This window comes from Nannospalax galili, unplaced genomic scaffold, assembly GCF_000622305.1.
Source record: "Nannospalax galili isolate Female #2095 unplaced genomic scaffold, S.galili_v1.0 scaffold286, whole genome shotgun sequence".
NCBI lineage: Eukaryota > Metazoa > Chordata > Mammalia > Rodentia > Spalacidae > Nannospalax > Nannospalax galili.
In genome coordinates this window covers 9,818,391-9,824,829 of record NW_008359442.1, presented here as the reverse complement: position 1 = coordinate 9,824,829, position 6,439 = coordinate 9,818,391, and positions in this window count along the sequence as shown.

Genomic DNA, 6,439 nt, shown 5'->3' with positions numbered 1-6,439 from the left:
ATTTAAACAGGAGCCAGGGAGGAAAATAGTTTTTAAAAGGCTGATACATTTGCATGAGGAAGGGAATGACATGTTTAGAGGTAATCAGTCTTGAGGCTGAGAGGTGGTTCAGCAGTTAGGAGCACTGGCTGCTCTCACAGATGAACTGGGTTCAGTTCCCAGCACCCACATAATAGATAACACTGTCTCTTAACTCCAGTTCCAGGGGATCTGACACCCTCTTGTGACCTCCATGAACACTGCACAATATGAGTACACTTACACACATACAAAAAATATTTAGAGACACTCAATTTCTCTCTCTTGAGCACTCATCAATGAAGGCTTTTCTGCATGAACCTAGTCCCAACTACCTTCACCCTCTTACAATGCAACTTTGTGCTTTTATAGCATAGCGTGTTTACTGGCATTTACTTCCTTGTGTTCATTTTATTTTCATTTTTTATTAATTTTTTGTGTATTTCATACAGAACAATTTAATCATTTTTATATCCCTGTTCCCACTGACCCCCTCACATAGCCTCCCCAAGTAGAATTCATGAATTCTGTCATTTGCGTTAAGGACTATTATGTCAAGTTAGTGTCCCCAGTTTACCCACTGACATATAATCAGCTTATCTAGAGTTCCTCCCTTTAAGATCAGCTCTTCCTTACCCAGCAGTAATCATCTGCCAATAATTCTTCAACTAAGATTGGGGTGTGCTGTCCATTGCCACAGTTCTGCACTAGGTTTTTGTCTGCTTGAGTTTCACCGATCTTGTCCATGCTGACAACATTGCTGTAGATTTGTATGAGAAAAGTCCCAGGAGCCTGTAGTACTCTATTTCCTTATGGTCATGAACCTCCTCTCTGGCTCTTACAATATTTCTGCCCCCTCTTCTGCAATGGTCCCTAAGCTCTGGGCGGTGCATTTACATATAGGAGTCCTATCCAAGGACCCACACTCTGTAGACTCTACTCTGCATTTTGGCCATTTGTGACCTTTTGTTTTCCTGGCCCTTTGTTTCATGAGGGAGCTTCATTGATGAGAACTGAAAGATGCATTAGTGTTCTCTTCATCCCTTGTTCTATGTTCTGTGAGCCTTAGGTACAGAGGTTGCATCACAGATGTGCCACTTAGGCTTTGGGCAATTCACAGACAATCTGCATGTGTGACCAGTTGTGGAACCGGTAAAAATCTCTGCCTGTTGAAAAGGAAGCTTCTTTGATGGGTGATGGATGGAATACTTACCTGTAAATTTAAGGATCCATATTTTGCACATAGTGTTACATTTGTCTAGGGATGTGAGAGCCTTGGGGTTATCTCTGAGATCTATGACCACTCACTCCAGTTATGTGTATTTGGCTAGGTTTACAGTACCACACATGAGTTTCCTCCCACTGAGTGGCCCTAAACTCAGTTAGGTAGCTGTTGATCACCCCCAAAATAAAAGTGCCACTACTGGCAATGTGGTTTTCTGCCCTGGTCATTGATGTGGTTTTTAGACCTTGAAGCTAGAATTGGACCATTGACTGATGTTCTCCCTTAACAGCTTGCATAGTGCTCACCAAAGCTATGAGAGTTAGCCTTCAGGGGAGGTGGCTTCCAGGTCAGTTCCAGATCTATTGTTCCAAACCCTGTGTCCAAAGTGTGTTCTGTTTTCAGAAATAAGGTCTTACCATCAAGTTCTGGGAAGCAATTAAGGACTGTTGGCAATATCCTGTGTAATTTTGGGAGTCTCTTGGACTACCCTGGCCAACAACTCAAAGGAAGGTCTCTCCTGTCTGGCACTGTTTCTTGTTATGTAGCCTTCAGCTATACACATGGGCTCATGTAGAAATATTGTATGTGTAATTTTTCAGTTGGTTTTGGGGCTAATACAATTCCCTCTTTTTTTTTTATACTAGCTAAGATTATTTATCTCTCCTCTCTCTTTCCCTGTATTATCCTCCCTCTCCACCCTCCCCCATTTAAAGTGTCTCCATTTTCCTCATTTCTCCCTTGATAATTCCTGTCTACTATGGTCCCACCTCTCTTGAGCTCCTTCTGCCCCTTTATTCCCATAGTTCCTTGTATAGCCCTCCCTCTCCACTCCCATTTAACTACACCATTTAAACATTTCTCCCTTAGTAACACCTGTTTTCTACTATTCTCTCTCAAATTCCTTCTTTCTGTTTACCTCCCTGGTTCTCTTCTATTTTCCTGCAGTTACACATATATGGTCACATATAAGGATTTGGTGCTGGGATCCACAAATGAGGAAGAACATATGTCTTTTGTTTTTCTGAGTCTGTGTTACTTCACTTAGTATAAAAGTTTCTAGTTCCATCCATTTACCTGCAAATTTCATTAATTCATCTTTCTTTACTCTGAGTAGAACTCCACTGTGCAAATGTATCACGTTTTCATTATCCACTTGTCAGTTGAGGAACACTTAGGTTGCTTCCATCTCTTAGCTCTTATGAAAAGAACAGAAACAAACATGACTATACAAGTATCTCTTCAATAGACTGAATCCTTTGGGTATATGCTAAGCAGTGGTATAACTGGGTCATATGGTAGGTTCATTTTAGGTTTTTATGTTTGTTTGTTTTTTTGTCTTTTTGAGACAGGGTCTCAAAACCTGTAGCCCCAGCTGTCCTGGAACTCACTATGTAGACCAAGCTGGCCTCGAACTCACAAAGATCTGTTTGCCTCTGCCTCCCAAATGCTGGGATTAAAGGCCATTTTTAGTTTTTTTTAAGAGGTCCCCACACTGCTTTCCATAGGGGTTGCACAAGTTTGCCATCCCACCAGCTGTGGATGAGTTTTCCCCTTTCTCCATAGCCTCTCCAGCATTTGGCATCATTTGTCCTCTTGATCTTAGCCAGTCTGACTGGGGTAAGGTAAAATCTTAAGGTAGTTTTAATTTGCATTTCCCTAATTACTAACAGTGTTGAACACTTTCTAAGATGTTTCTTAGCCATCTTTATTTCTTCATTTGAGAACTGTCTGTTTAGATCTTTAGCCCCTCTTTTAATTGAGTCGTTTGTTTTCTTGATTCTTTGTTTTTTGAGTCTCTATTGTGGATATTAGTCCTCTATCAGATGTTCAGCTGGTGAAGATTTTCTCCCATTCTCATCACTTTATTGGCTGTTATTTTGTTATACAGAAGCTTTTCAGTTTAACGAGGTCCCATTTGTTGATTGTTGACCTTAATTCCTGAGTAACTGATGTCCGATTTAGACAGTCCTTTCCTACACCTAGGTCTTGTAGGTTACTGCCAATGTTTTCTTCTAACAGTTTCAGAGTTTCAAGTTTCACATTGAGGCCTTTGATCCTTTTGGAATTGACTTTTGTGCAAGGTGAAACATATGGGTCTAGCTTCATTCCTCTGCAGTTGGAGATTCAGTTTTGCTAGTACCATTTGCTGAAGATGCTGTCTTTCCTCCATTGTGTGTTTTTGGCACTTTTGTCAAAAATCAGGTGACTGAAATTGCATGTACTCATATTTGGGTATTCAAAATTGTTCATTGATCTATGTGTCTATTTTTGTGACAGTATCATGACGTCTTTATGACTATAGCTCTATAATATAGTTTGAGATCTTGTATAGTAATCCCTCTAAGAGTGCTCTTTGTGCTCAGGGTTGCTTTGGCTATCCCGGGTCTTTTGTGCTTCCATATGATTCTTAGGATTTTTTTTTCTAATTCTGTGAAGTATATCATGGGGATTTTGATTGGCATTGCATTGAATCTATAAATAAATGGCTTTTGGTAGGATTGTCATTTTCACGATATTAATTCTTCCAATCCAAGAAAATGGGAGATCCTTCATATCTTCTGGTGTCTTCCTCAATCTCCTTCTTTAAAGAGTTAAAAATTTCACTGTAGAGGTATAGCAGCTGTTATCTCAGCAGACCTCCAGAGAGTGTGTGTTTCAGGCCTTCCTCTAGCATAGGACCTGAGAATGCAGGAGACTGCCTGAGAGTGCCCAGATCCTGCCTCCATGTGGTGGTGAGCTTCCCCTCATTGCACCATACCCAACCCTCTAACTGGGATTGTGGGCGGCCCCTCCCAAGGCCCTGGGGTAGACCTGGCTTTGGTAAGATAAGGCTGAGATCTTAGCAGACAGCCTGAGAGGGTGGGTTCCCATGGCCAGCTGTGTAGCAGACCCCCAGAGAGTGCCTGTTCCTGCCTTCCTCTGGCATAGGGGCTGAGAACTCAGCAGACCAACTGAGAGTTCCAATATCGCCCCCCCTTAGGGAACTTCCCAAATTTTGCTCTGAGTTCCCACTAGTAGGGGTCCAAACCTTAGAAGGAAGCCTGAGTGTACCTGGCTAGAACCTGACTTGGGCTTCTGTAGGTGCTCCTGAGTAGCTGATCTGAAGCCATCAGCTCCCTTCAAAATAAAACCTGAGAGAACCTGAAACCTGGACCAACCAGCTTTACATATACAATAAGAAGAATGGGAAAAAAATCTTCACCAGTGACACGTCTGACAGAGGAATAACATTCAGAATATATAAAGAACTCAAAAAACAAAGCGAAGAAACCAAATGACCCAATTAAAAGATGGGCTAAAGGTCTAAACAGAGTGTTCTCAAAGGAAGAAATAAAAATGGCTAAGAAACATCTCAAAAGTGTTCAACATCGTTAGTAATTGGGGAAATGCAAATTAAATCCACCCTAAGTTATCACCTTACCCCAACCAGACTGGCTAGGATTGAGAGAACCCTAAGGTATCACCTTACCCCAACCAGACTGGCTAGGATTGAGAGAACAAGTGATACCAAATGCTGATGAGGATGTGGAGAAAGGGGAATGCTCATTCACTGCTGGTGGGATTGCAAACTCATGCAACCCCTATGGAAAACAGTGTGGAGAACTCTTAAAAAACTACAAATGAACCTACCATTTGACCCAGTTATACCACTCCTTGGCATATATCCAAAGAACTCGTCCTATTGCAGAGACACTTGTACAACCATGTTTTGTTGCTGCTCTTTTCACAATAGCTAAGAGATGGAAGAAACCTAAGTGCCCCTCAACTGACAAGTGGTTAACAAAACTGTGATATATTTACACAATGTTGTTCTATTCAGTAGTAAAGAAGGATGAGATAATGAAATTTGCAGGTAAATGGATGGATCTAGAAACTGTTAGATTAAGTGAAGTAACACAGACTCAAAAAAAATAAAAGACATATGTTCTCCCTCATTTGTGGATCCTAGCACCAAATCCTTTTAAGTTCACCACCACGCCCACCTTAAATTCCACGTCCTTTTAATAAGATGATGCTGTACAGCAGTCTCTTCTGCATGCAATAACCACCATCATCACAACTTCAGCAGTGCCCGATTGCTAAACATCGTCACAATGGGGCTTGTTGTCAGCTGTGCTCCTTCATTAAAGGAGGCCCAAGCAGGGTCATTGGACCCACACTGGAGTATCCAGCCACTCTTCCCAGCCAACTGTATGTAATTTGGCCCTGATCACACATGGTCTCCTGGATTTGGGGAGGACTAAAGTATACAATCTGGGGAAGGCTAGGAAGAGAAGGCTTGACCTGCTGGATAAAGGCTCGAAATGCCTGAAAGCAAATTCTGAGTCCATCACTCTTGAGTCCAGCCTTGGCAGACAAAAGAAAAATGAGGAGGAACCCAATAGAGGGATGGTTTTGGAAGTTCTCATCAAGAAATTCCAATGGACTCTTATATGAACATTTGAAACTTTCCCTGTTCTGACTTTTTTCTAGTTCCCTGTCTGGGGCTTGTAATGCTAATTACGCTTGCCTTTACTTCTCCTTCACATCTCCCATTCACCAGTCAAGGGCCCTCTTTTCCCCCTGCAGATAAGAGTTATGCAATTTGGGAATCTTTTACATAGACCCACTAAAGGGATACCCCAATTGCCTCACCCAGTGTCCCTGTTCAGCATGGAAGAAGCCAGAACTATATGCGTCCCAGTTCCCTATTGGCAATTTGGATAACTGCTTCAGAGGATGGTGTGATAAGAATAGGAGGTAGGAATTGGCTAGACAGTATAAAAAGACCACAAAGAAAAGTAGCCATCTTCTTGTCTAAAAGTCCAAATATCCTTGGGCCTCTTAGCAACATACTCTGTTCCAAAGGTCAAAAATGTCAAAAGTATTTGGGAACTCTTATCTAATCCTTAAAAGATTTTAGGGTTACCTCTTCAGAGGGGGGGAGTGTTAGAGTAGCAAAAAGTCCCACCCAAAAAAAAGAAGAAAGAGTACATTAACTTATCAGAAAAAAGTGATGGGGAGATATGGGAGGAGTTGGAGAGGAGGAAATGGGTATGGATTTGATCAAAACTATATGCTTATATCCCTGTATGAAATTCTCAACAAATTTTTAAAAATTATTTACTTAATAACCATATAATTAGAAGAAGCATTTCATTAAAACAGCATTAGCATATTCAATAACAATTTCCAGAGCTAAGATGCATCTCTTTC